The following is a 14,037-nucleotide window of genomic DNA, read 5'->3' as shown; positions in this document are numbered from 1 at the left end:
TTCTAGTTTTTTTATCCTGGATTGTTTTCAACTATCTGTTAAGAATGACAATTAGATGACAGTTTTCTAGTCTAAACTATCTGATGCTTTTTTCTTTTTCTGCTTTACACTTGAAGGTTCAATAATGAACAATATGTGTTTCATTTTCTGTTGCATTAATATTTTACATTGAAAATTGCAGACATAGCAAGTTTGCCACAAATCCTTTCGAGCTAGAATTTAAATGAAAGAATGAAAAAAGGTATTTGGTTGCTGTTTGAATCCTTAAAAAAGCTCAAGGAGGATAATATATTTAGGATTAGTAAAGAAAGTTGGATGAAATAAAATAAAGTAAAAACCGAAATGGGACTCCATTCATTTGCTACACTTTTTAAGAAAAGATGCATTTATAGTGCAACCAACTGAAAAGACAGGTGGACAAACTTTCATTTGTGAGACATTTGTGAGGTGAATGTAGGCATGGTATTTTTACAGAATACCAGTCTATTTCAGAACTAGGAATGTGGGAGGAATCTGATTTGAGGTAGAGCTTGGTGAACTAATGGCCATTTCTACACCAGCACAAAAATCCGGGCTGGTCATGGCCGAGTCCCTGTGCGTCCAAATGACTCACAGGGACAGGGGAGATGAGCACGCATTTTCCCATGGAAAAATATTATTCATCCCATGGATAAATAATCCATGGGAAAACCTGATTCCTTCCACGGTCTCGGGATCATCCTGAGACCATGGGAGGTGTGTGGCCACCTGTCCCAGCTTCTTCCCTCCTCCCTGTGAGAAGCGGGGATCAGCAGAGGGAAAGAGCGAAGCTGGGAGGAATCGGGGGAGCGGGAGCAGGTGTTGTTTTTTGCGCTTACCTTTTACTCCAGCTCCTGTAACATTAACAAAATGGCCACCTCGACTCGTGCGATGTCCCTCTTCCGGTTCGTGCATCCCTTGGCAAGACAGGCAAGATTATGGTTTTCTGTTGCCCACCAATCCCTCACACTCTCCTTACAAGGGTTAAATGCACAATGGGTTGACAGGAAATTGATCAAGGAGTCCCTATCGCTGCCCACCAACCCCTCGTGCTCTCCTTGAAGGAGAGAGTGAGGGGTGGTTGGTTGGCGCAGGACTCCTATGACTGCTGCCTGTCACCCCATCACAATCTCCTTGGAAAGAGGGTGTGAGGGGTTGATGAGTGGCGATTGTGATTCCTGTGAGCTGCCATTTTGCATAATTAGACCACGTATGTCTCTAATTTTGCATATATGGCTCTATTTACAGGGTCTCACATTCTAAGTAAAATTGCTAATTCCAACTTACTTTCATTTTGCCTGTGCCTAGTTTAGACTTGAGTCTTTGATCCTCAAAAGCTTAGTCAATATTCAAGTATTAGGTGTACTCTGATGACTAGTGGTCACTAGTGCTTGAGGAACTTATCAAGAATAGGAATGTACAAGACTTTCATTTTGATTCATTTTTTATCAGAATTTGCCCAAACATTTGGAAGTGGGGGAACTAAGTGCAAATATTCCTGAGCTTCCAATTCTGCTAGACAAATGTGTGCTTTAAAATGTGTATTTTGAGAAAATGTGCATTATCAGCCAATGATGGCGGTGGGAAAAGTAAGCATTTGGGTGCATACGTTGAAAAGGTGTACATCCTATTGCACACTTTTCCACTTTGAAGAAAACCAAAACGTGCTTACATTCAGGAACTAGAACGAGGTGAACCAAGTTTTGCAGTGAAGACTAGAGAACATTAATAAGCTGGTATCCCACTTCTTCTCCTATCCCTAACCAAGAATGCATAACAATTGTCTTTGGTGTGGGTGTGGGTGTGGGTGTGAGAATGAGAGAGAGAGGGAGAGAGAGAGACAGAGACAGACTCTGTATGCTATTGTCTTCTTCCAGTGCAATGCTTTTTATTGAGAACCTTTATTTAAACTTACCAATTGCTATAATATGCTTCACGTCTGAAGCTAAAACTTTATCTCTATCCTCCAGTCCTTATTTCTATATCCCCAACTCCTTCTTCTAAATAAGCATGGAGAAAGATTGGGAAAGGGAACAATTATTGATTTTAACGTATTCAGCTTAACCAAGAAATAGTTACAACAGGACCAATGTTAACATTTGCATATTTTTTCTCTAAATTCTGTCATCTCCTTTTTCAAATGAACACCCTAGTGCTTAAATTGCCAGAGTTGGCAATCATTTAATTAAAATATCCATGGGAAACATTCTCACATTCAATCTGTCAACAAGTTGGTTCAATTTTCAGTCCAAGGTGTTATCCAAATCAATTTAGAAGTCCCTGTACAAAACACAGGGGCGTATGTGAACTGAGAAAAAGCTGCTCGACCAACCCAACAAGAAAACCAAACCAAACAAAAACAAAAAAGCCCTCCAGGCAGGAACATTGTAGAAGCATAGAAATTGCTCATAACCACCTAATTTTTAGCTAAGCCATGCTCTTAAGGAGCTAGAGCTGTCAGAGATGGATGATGCCATTGAACCATCTATAGCAGGAGACGTGGGGGAGCCTGGCTCCTGAGGGGAGAGCCTTGGGTCCATCCCCACAGGAAGCAAAGAGCTCTGTTTCAGTAATAGAGGCTGAATCACACACACCCCAGTCCAAAAGTACACAGTCACCTTAAGAGTCTAATCAATATAGCCCCTGTAAGTAGAAGTGCCCAACTGCAAGGAAGGGCTTCTCAGGAGAAAATAACTCCTCATGAGTAGGGCTCTGACCAGAGTAATCTAACGTAGTGCAGCTGAGCTTTGGGTGGGGCTTAGCAGTCTCTGGTGTAAAATGAAGCTTGTGGTTTTATTTGTCAAATATTTTTTTGTTTCAGAACAGTTCCATGCGTAACCCTGCCTACACTACCCACTGATCTACACTGTCTCCTCCCATTCACTCCCCCTCCCCAAATAATAAAACACATTGATCTTACACTGTACTAACCCTTATGCAGGCAACCCCAGACTCTACTTTTTCTGTCTCCCCACACACACTCTACTCTTTTCTATCTCCTACTGCCAATCTAAACTTTTGAACCACCAGCCAAACAACGTTCACTTCACATTCATTTCACTCACTCCCCCTCTCAACAGCATTTCCCACTTACCAACTCATGTCCACACAGCACTTACACCCTAAATAGCAACACACATTGAACATTACAAATATACTTACATTATGTATTATTAGCAATAAACAGTAAAACATCACAGTCTGCCCAGTCAGTTTTAGAAGCATCACCATTCTTCCAGCTCCTGTGTCTTCTGATTTTGACTGATTCTCAGTGCTGCTGATCCTTGGAGTGCTTCTTGACCCTGCTTCCAGACTGTAATGTATCTGCCTGCCTAACCGTGGGTTGACTTCTGCCTGCTATCTCAACTATGCCTGCCTTAGCTTGACCCCATTTATCTGACTGCTTGCCTGTGCATTGACCTTTGCATGTTTCATTTAGTGCTGTGATGAAAATTTCGATTATTCCATTTTTGGTATTTTGTGTGTGTGTGTGAACACTCTTGTGAAAGAGGCTCGGAAAGGTGAGCATTCCAGAGAATGTTCTCCTTTGGGAGGGGGGACAGGCTTTCCACATACCTTTTTAAGTGTAGGCAGTTGTTGAGTCTTCTTCTCCTTCTCCTCATTTTAAAAAGAACCCCAACACTTGCAGGAGACCAGAAGTACTTCCTATTGGAGAGGGCTGTCCCCTTGCCCAAGAAGAAAATTCTCTGAAATTCCCCCCTCCCTGTGAAAGAGGCAGAAAAGCAACGCCTTTTTTTTTTTTTTTTGCAGGGACAGAAAAAGTTCCTGAGAGTAGGGGGCAGCATTTGGCCCAGCACTAGTTTGATTACCTTGTTTCCTGGTTAGACATTTCACTCAGAATCTGTTGCTGCCAATGCAGGATGATGACCAATGGTCAGGAATCCTGGGAGGTGTAGTCCAAAATTGCTAAAACATAGCAAATGTTTTTGATTGCATACACTGACAGTGAGCTCAATTCTTCAAGGTCTGGCCTTTACGTAGCTAAAATGGGCACCATCTATCCATGTATTCTTAGGCTCAGAGACATCCAAGGTGTACAGAAGGTTTTTGTTTGTTTGTTTGTTTTTGTTTTTAGCAAAGAAACACCACCACCCCATGCACACCTTCCCTTAAACTGTTCATGCTCTGTGGGCACAGAATGGTGACTGATTGTTGTGGGGAAAGGACACAAAACCAAGAAGGAGAGAAAATGGAATGGAGCATCCTGAATTGTAGCACTCTACACTGCAATATTTTATAACAGATACTTCTATGGCTAATATTTGATAGCTGGTTAAGAGATTTCCCTCCTAAGAAACACTGTTCTTTTCAAAACTCATATTTATCCCTCATTTCCTTAGAACTTTCACCCATGCATGGACTTCTGAGTTCACCTTGACATTCTACTTTACCTAGGGTGACCATATGAAAAGGAGGACAGGGCTCCTGTATCTTTAACAGTTGTAGAGAAATGGGATTTTCAGCAGGTGTCATTTGTATGCATGCAGCACCTGGTGAAATTCCCTCTTCATTGCAGTAGTTAAAGCTGCAGGTGCCCTCCTCTCTTTTGTATCTGGTCAAGAGGGCAGGACTTCTGCAGCTTTAACTGTTATGAAGAAGACAAAATTTCACCAGGTGGTACATGCATTCAAATGACACTTGCTGAAATTCCCTTTTCTATACAACTTTAAAGATACAGGAGCCCTGTCCTCCTTTTCATATGGTCACCCTACTTTACCAGTGGTGTCATGGTCAGTTTTGAAGTGCAGGCCCACACTGTCACAATCTTCATAGCCACACAGCGACAAGGAGAGACCAAACTTGCAGGCAGACATGTTTTCCATACTAACAAACCAGTTTTTATCTCTAGAAGGAGAAGGTATTTTACAAAGCTGATGGGCCTTAGTTGCTTATTCATGACCAGACCACTCTGAAATAATTTGCATTACAACAGGGATTGCTCACAACTATATATTGATGCTTGGAAAATTCTCACCCACACCAGCTATTGCAAATTTTGCAGCTAAGCTCATATGGAACAGGGGTACCTGAAGAGGATGACAGATAACATCAGCATCCCTACTAATCAAAAAGTGCTGTTGATGCATCCCTGTGAGCCAAGAACCAGATCTACACTAAGCGTGACATGACGCTTCAAAAATGGTTTGAAAACTGTATATGGAGTGTGTCCTGGCTCCCAACGGTTGTCACTGCTGTTATAAACTGTTTTAAAGCAGTAGTGTGGATCCTGCCCGGGTCCAATGCAACACTGCACTTAAAATAAAGTTTGGTAGAATCTCTAATCAAAAGCATTTAACTTTGGCTGAAACAATATGTATCTCCTTTTTGAATTTAGACTGGAGTTCTTTGGGGGCAAATAAAAAGCCATATATATATAGTGATTCCACCCCCCTCCCCACTCACTGACCAGTTCACAGACTAAGAGCTCTATCCGATGAGTGTTTTACTGCATGCTCACTACTGGGCACTCATGGATTTTTCGCAGGTCCCTCACATGATGTCACCTGCCTCTTGCACCCCTTCCACCCCTTCTGGTCTTCTTTGCACTGCAAGAAAAAACAGAAGAAGTCTGTTTGCTGCTCTCTCCTGCTGTGTGCGGAAGAAGCAGCATGATTACAATGCCCAACTGAATGGGCCTCGTGCTCATTGTTTACTTCCTGTTTTCAAACAGGAAGTAACTGAGCAACGAAACCAGAAGCGGAGAAGCCATGGTAGCCAACGTTTTCCCCCCAGGTGTGATGGAACTTTAAGGATGCAGCCCTATCTGGTTGCCCAATAGCCATTGTCGCTTTGTGACAGGGGGAAGCGGGAGGCTGGGGCTGGCTGGGGATAGCTGCCCATGGACACCCGCCTTTCCTTTCCCTCCAAGGTTGGAGCAATGTCACCAACCCCAGACCCAAGAATCAGGAAAAATCCCCCCACCCCACCTGAAACATTGTCTATGGGTGATAGGATTGAGAGAGTGTGGTGTAGTGGCTAAGGTATTGGACTGGGAGTCGGGAGATCCGGGTTCCAGTTCCCACTCAGCCATGGAAACCCACTGGTGACTTTGGGCCAGTCACACACTCTCAGCCAAACCTGAGAGTTGTTGTGAGGATTGTTGTTGTGATGATAACATGGAGGGTAGGAGGATTATGTATGCTGCCTTGGGTTCCTTGGAGGAAAAAAGGCAGGGTATAATGATGATGATGATGATGATAATAATATTTTTTTACAAAGTTTACAACAAGAAGCACTGTTATTTCAGAATGGGAAGTGTAGATACAATTGCAACTTTCTGCTGCGGGACAGACCCCCTACAGGTTGCAACATCAAGCTCAGCATGAAGATCACATGAAATATCAACAAAACTGAACTCAGTTATCAGAGGAAGGGGCTTGTCTGAGTTTCAAGCACAGCTTTGCTGCACTGTGGTTGGTGGCTGCTCTTTCGGAAGCATAAATTGAAAGTCTCATTGGATGAATGCAATAATCACATCATGGGGTATCCTGGTTTGTGACTATTATCAGAGTGCTTATGGATGTGGGAAATATCAACACAACCATTTTTTCAAGATCATTTTGGTTGCAGAAAAGGGGAACTAAAATAATTAAGGGGCTGGGGCATCTCCCATATGAGGGAAAGTAAGAACAGCTGGGATTGTTTAGCTTGGAAAAAAGGGGCTAAGGGGAGACATGATAGAGGTGAACAACATTAATGTGGGTAGAGAGACATTTTCTTCCTCTTCCAAAATACAAGAATCTCAGTTGTCCCATGAAGCTGATAGTTGGGAGATTCAGGACAGATAAAAGGAAGTACTTCTTCACACAATGCATAGTTAATCTATGGAATTTGCTACTACAAGATGTAGTGATGGCAGCCAATTTGGATGGCTTTAAAAGGAGGTTGGACAATTCCTGGAGATGAAGGGTATCAATGGCTACTAGTCCTGATGGCTCTGGGCTACCTGCAGTATCAGAGGCAATATACCAAGGTACACCAGTTGCTGAAGAACAAGGGCAGTAGGGCTGATGCTGCACTCAGGTCTTGCTTGTGAGTTTCCCATGGCTGGTTGGTTTGCCACTGTGTGAAGGGAATGCTGGAGTAGATGACCCTTGGTCTGATCTCGCACGGCTCTTCCTTATGTTCTTCACAGTGTCGAAGTATATCTTTGATTTTGCTGATTAGTGCACCAGTTGGTAAAACCACATTCCAATCATGCAATCACAATCCATGGAAGCCAGGGCTGCTTTGGGATAGATTTTAAGGCCAGCTTATGGTTTTGCCTCCAACGTATGGATTTTAAAGGGATTATAAAGAGCTCCATTTCAAACTCAGGCTTGTAAATGAGTATAACACAGTGGGCATGATTCAGCCAAAAATTAAGCATTTTTCAGCCTCACTGGAAGAGCCAAACACAGCCCTTCTTCTTTCTTCCTGAGATAAATGGAATGGAGGTACTTACTTTGGATCTATTTTGGGTTGTTAGCTGTTGAACTGATGGCTGGATGCATGTTAGCTTCCACACCCCATGGTGGAAGCTGACTAAACAAACTACTTTGCTGTGGAAGAAAAGTAGCTGTGTAGCAGAATTTGTCCAAGTTATATTTTGAGCAGTTGTGTGAGTCGGCTATATTCCCTAAGCAGTGCTCTTAGATTTGCTTTAATTCCAGTTTGAAAGCTGAACCATTTTCAAGTAAATAAATTCATTTTGTAAAAGATGGTACAGAAATGACCTGATTATGTCAAGGAGGAAAAATACACATTAGCTAACTATTCCATATGTTTTTGCCTGTTATTTTACATCAGTATCCTGGGTGTACCAAAACAACTGTCTTGTGGTGAAGGCATTATTAGTTCCACACAGATGAAGAGATGTCACATTAGCTTTTTAAATGTTTCTATTTTAAAAAATAGATGTGAGCGGGAGGCGAGAACTGAACCAACTTGTTTTCCAAAAGTGTGTGCTAAGTGAGGCCTCTGCTTCTCACTTCTGCTGGTGAGTGATGATAAAGTATCTATTTTTGCTCATTAAAAAGGAATTGCATTGTAGAAAATTGTTTTTTTTATAATATTTCACTGGCAAAACTGTCAGTTTTAGAAGATTATTAATCCACTGCATACTACTTTATTGTTAATAGTCTTCTCTATATCCCTCCTTAAGCAAAACAAGTACACGTCTAGGTGTATCTTGTGTACTCGTTCATCTGGAGAGATGGGTATATCCAAGCTCTTATTCCTGCAGGGCTGTTGCTGCAGAGTGAGGCAGTCAGAGCAGGCAGTAGTTTTGGGGTGTCATAAAAGGGCAGCAAATTGTTAGTTGTTTACTTTGTTGTTTTTGTATTTCTAGGGATGGGGGAGAGGTGCTCACAGGATGTTCTGCTTCACATACCAAAGTATCTTGGGGCTCATCTACACCAAACAGGATATTGCACTATGAAAGTGGTATGAAAGCAGTATATAAAAGGCAGGAGCCACACTACTGCTTTATAGTGATATTGAAGTGCCCTAACAACTGTTGGGGCCCATTGACGCAGACTATATACTGCTTTCATACCACTTTCAGTGTATTATATCCTGCTTGGTGTAGTTGTGTCAATGGGCCCCAACAGTTGTCAGTGCACTTCAATACTACTACAAAGCAGTAGTGTGGTTCCTGCCTTTTATATACCACTTTCATAGTGGACTATCCTGCCTGGTGTAGATGAGCCCTTTGTTTGCTTTAGATACCATGAACCTTGGGTGCAACAAAATGTCTTGGGCTGGCCCTGTATCCCTATCTGTTTGTTTTATAGCTGAACTTTCCTCACAAAGTACCCAGGGTAGCTAACAATATTTGAGACACTGGGCTCATCTACACCAAGCAGGATATTGCACTATGAAAGTGGTATATACAAGGCAGGAGCAACACCAAGCAGGATATAGTGGTATGAAAGCAATATATGGTATGTGTCAATGGGCCCCAACAGTTGTCAGTGCACTTCAATACCACTATACAGCAGTAGTGTAGCTCCTGCCTTTTATATACCGCTTTCATAGTGGAATATCCTGCTTGGTTTAGATGTGCCCTTATTCTTTGCCTGAGTACAATTTTTTTTAATGCATTGCTTGAACATATAAAATTCCTTGAAACACAGGCTGCTTCACCCTATCCATGCCCATCATTTAATGGCTGCAACATTGAAAAATACCTAGTGCATGTGAATGGGATGCTGCAGAACTAAAAACCAAGACAGACCTTACATATCATCTCTAGTGCTTTGTTTTATTTATTTATTTATTTCATGTTTATACCGCCCAATAGCCGAAGCTCCCTGGCAGTTCACAAAAATTGAAACTATTCAAAGTATAAAACAAACAGTATAAAAACATGATATGATATACAATGTAAAAGCACAACCAGGATAAAATCAGCCGCAGTACAGGAATACAAATTTAAAATACAAATTTAAACAGCAAAGTTAAACTTAAATTTATTGACTATTAAAATGCTGAGAGAATAAAAAGGAGTCTGTGCCTGGAGTCTGAAAGAATATAGTGTAGGAGCCAGGCAAACCTCCTTAGAGAGCTCATTCCACAGCCGGGGTGCCACAGCAGAGAAGGCCCTCCTCCTGGTAGCCACCTGCCTCACTTCCTTTGGCAGGGGCTCATGGAGAAGGACCCCTGAGGATGACCTTAGGGTCTGGGCAGGTACATATGGAAGGAGTCATTCCTTCAGAAAGCCTGGCCCCAAGCCGTTTAGGGTTTTAAATGTTAATACCAGCACTTTGAATCGGGCCCTGACCTGGACTGGCAGCCAGTGAAGTTGGAAAGCACTGGAGTGATGTGGTCTCATTGGTCAGTCCCTGTTAATAAACGTGCTGCCCTGTTTTGTACCAGATGAAATTTCCAGACCATTTTCAAAGGTAGCCCTACATATAACAGATTGCAGTTATGAGAGGTTATGAGAGCATGGATAACTGTAGCTAGGCTATCTCCATCCAGATAAGGGCACAGTTGGTATATCAGACTAAGGCCACAGCTAGACCTAAGGTTTATCCTGGGATCATCCAGGGTTCGCCCCTACCTGAGCACTGGATCCCCTGTGTGTCACCTAGGTGAACAGGTTTGACCCCTGGACAATCCAGGGATAAACCTTAGGTCTAGCTATGGCCATAGCTGATAAAAGGTGCTCTGTGTAAATGGCGGGGGGGGGGGGGGAATGCTGAAATCTTTCAAAAAATTCCCCCAAAATCTGGGGATGATCCTCTTTTCCTTCAAAGTGGCCATGCCTAAGTTCCTATGTGGAAGATAGCATGGTGCCCATTTACATGTGTGTATCTTGAAAAATGACTGAGACAAATGCATTTCTGTAAATGGAGAAACTTTAAAAATTCCCCCCAAATCAGGGGATGATCCCATTTCCTTCAAAGTGGCCATGACTAAGGATATATTTAGATGCTATCATGGTGACCATTTTCATGTTTCTAGCTTGACAACTAAAAAAGTTATAGGCATTTTTCTTTTCCAATGTTAGTCTATGGGGGAAAATCCGGACCTCTGGATCTTGCTCCGGATTCAGATCCGGATTGTTTCAAAAGAGGTCCAGATCAATCTGGAGCCATTTGGACTGGATCCGGAAGGTCTGGATCAGGATCCGTAATGGATCGGGGGGTCCCTGCACAACCCTAATTTCCAAGGCCAAGACAGAATCAGAGTAGACACCAGTTGTAGGGTAAGAGTGTGTGTTTCTTTGTGCTAGGATGGAAGATGTACATAATCAACAACCATAATAATAATCTCACCACAAACTGAATAGGTGGCCTTGCACAAGTTATAATCTCTTAGGCCTTAGCTAGGTTTAAGGATTATCCCAGGCAAATGGAGGGGTCATCCCTGCCTGCTCCTGGTATCCCCTGTGTGTCATTTGGATATACAGGGATGATCCCGGGATACAGGCCTGGTCTAGCCATGGCCTTAGCCTCAGCCCTACATTAACAGTACAGGGATAATACTAATAACACTTAAAGGATTGCTGAATAAATGAATGCCATGTTCTTTGAACACTCTGAATCAGTGCCTGAGATCATGGATATTTGCTAGCATAGTAAAACCTAATCCAAACTGAATGGAAGTTCTGTCTGTGATAAAATTGATCCAAGCTTAGGTATGCAACATACGAAAGAGCAGGTTTGCAACTTTGGGTGCTCCTAGAACAGGCTCTGCTCTTGGAAGCCTGGGTGACAGAGGTGACCAGAAACGCACTCTCTATTTTCTTAAACCAGGCTAGTCCATCAGATGAGCTCTTTCCTGGTGAGATCTGATCTGGGTGGGGGTGGGGGGAAGAGAGCCAAGTTCTGGCACTATAAAATGATCTTTTTGTTTATTCTTTAATGAGTTCTTCAATCTACTCGTTCCATCTAGCCACCTGCTACATGGAAGGCTCAGATCTTGGAGGGTTCTGAGTATCCTAGGCCCTACCGGGCTTCTGGTGGTAGGACAGAAGGTATGGCGGAGGCAATTTTCATTTTTCCTGTCTCCTTTTTATATTTTTCCCATCCAGATGGGCTTCTGAGTCCATCTAGAGAGGTTGTGGTTCCAGGGCCAGGGCTGGAGAGACCAGAGGATACAAGGGATCCCAGCCTGTCCCCTCTCTTCCCCATCCACTGGAACAGCCCCATTTTGACCTCTACAGGGTCATGTGAGGTCAATTTTCCAGCCTCAGGAAACACCTGCCATAGTTCTTTTGATGATGGTTGTGATGGGGAGGAGGAGGAGGAGGAGGAGGAGATGATGATGCAGCAGGAGGAGGAGGAATCAGAGCACAGAGTCTCCTTCCCAAAGTGTTAGGAGTGATGCTCTCCCAGGGACCACGAGATTGCTGAGTAAAACATATATACAGCCATCAATCAAATTGTCCATCAGGATGTCTTCTTGGAGATCTCAATGATTATGACCAGTTAAAACCTTTTGTGACCATTCAGGAAGTTTTAACAGCATTACTGGCAAGGGCTGAAACCTATTTGTTGTTCTGCATCTCTTAGCAATTTCCTTTCACTAGGCAGTCTGTAAATCAAGGGTAGGGAACACGCAGGCCTCCAGATGTTGTTGGACTGCAACGTCCATCAGCCTAATCCAAATGAGCTAATGATGAGGGAAATTGTAGTCCAGCAATATCTGAGGGCCACTTCTTTCCCATCCCTGCTGGAAAATATGGACTAGAATCACAGAAGTATAAACAAGGTATAACAGTGACCCAATTCTGAGTAATATCCTGAACATAGAAAAAGAATGCCCACTGAGGTTGTTGAAGAGCATGTTTTTAGAACTTTACCACAAGTTCAGCATCTTTAATATCCAGAGGGTATCCCCAGGTTCTTTCTTCAAATGTTTTTTGAAGTACTTTTTTATTATTAAGAATGCATGTGGATGTTATAGTTTATTTTGTTTTTGTTTTTTAATCCAATAGGCTTCCCATGAGCAATCCATTATGCTGTTAATCTGTATTTAAATTGCAAAGTTGTTTAAGGTCACTGTTACTCTAAAGCTCTCTGCCAAAATGTGATGTTGGCTTCTGGCTACGCAGAGCTGACAGTGTCAGAAATCTCAGCAGTTGAAGGAGGATAAAAGCCCCCAACTACTCTGAGGTTGCAACACAGGCTGTGTGTGTATAATAAAAGCAACTTCTGCTTGAAATAAAAAAACTTTAGGAACAAAGGCAAGGGGGGCAGGCAGGCACTTGATGACTATGATTTTATCCAAGGTAAATGATATGTCCAGAGCAAAATGCCTTTTTTAAAGGCTTACGTGTTCTAAGTTTTGTAAAGCTGCTTTCAGCAAGTGACTTGTTGATTCTGAATCTGCTAGGAGCATGGGTTCAGATGATAACTATTATTCAGCCTGCTGTATTATTAAGATGGCGGGGGGGTGCTTGCAGTTGCTCGGAGGAATGTTTCTCCCAGCCAGGGATCAGATCAGTTTCTTTGGATGATGTTTGGCCCAAGCAACACAGCAACTGTTCATCAGTGAATGCGTATTATTATCTATGACAAAGCAGTGATGGATGCAGGCAGCACTCAGATTGTATTTTTGCGGTGGGGCAGATTCCCAGTAAGGTTCAAAAGCCCACTGTTAGATATATTACAGACTGAAGCTGCCATCCTATACAACAGGGGTGTTTGAACCTCTTTCAGCTCAATAGGCAAATCTTGGGGAGTCCACAGGGGAGTGGTGCAAAAGAGGCAGGGCCAAAAATCCTAAAGATACAAAAAAAAAAAAAGCAAGTTGGAGCTTAAAGCTCTTACTACTAGTAGTAACTCATCCTTAAGAGCAGACAGAAATGGAGAGCAAAACCCAGGAAAACACCCAACTGTGGTCAGGGAAAGGGGGTGTAGTCATCTGGGGGAACCCTGAAGCACCGAATTGGGACCCAGGGCCCTCTTCACCCCAATATACAAACATAGCTGGGAATAAGTCCCATTGAGTTCAATTCTTAAAATGGAAGTTTTTTGTTTGTTTTTTTAGAATTCAGAAGTTCTAACTGTCCTGCCTCTGTAGCCCAGAAACACATTTAAAAAATCTGCTGTGTAAATAAAGGAGCTCTGTCTCAGCATGCATACTTGGGAGTAAGTCCCATTGAATTTAGTGGAATTTACTTCTGAGAAAACATACATAGGACTGGGCTGTGTAATATGTAGTATCCATCCTCCTAGCTAAGACCATGACACAATTTGCCCCTGGAGCTTATTAATCTATATTCTACAATTACAACAAACAGATGGCAAATGAGTAGTTTTGGCATCCTGAATTTTAATGTATGAGTAAATTTATTTTACAGTTTCAGATCACAGCAGAAATCCTAAAGAAGGGGACAAAAAAGTCAAGCATTTCTACAACATGTCTAGCTGTTAATATAAGGCCTCCCACTGCTAAGAAGTATGTTTTCATGGACTGCAAGGGAAAATATGGCCACAAAAAGCCTATATACTTCCGACTGCTAAATTAACCACATAAACAGAGCATTGGAATTATATGTACACA

This window comes from Elgaria multicarinata, chromosome 10, assembly GCF_023053635.1.
Source record: "Elgaria multicarinata webbii isolate HBS135686 ecotype San Diego chromosome 10, rElgMul1.1.pri, whole genome shotgun sequence".
Classification (NCBI taxonomy): domain Eukaryota; kingdom Metazoa; phylum Chordata; class Lepidosauria; order Squamata; family Anguidae; genus Elgaria; species Elgaria multicarinata.
Note: the sequence above shows the minus strand (reverse complement) of the source record.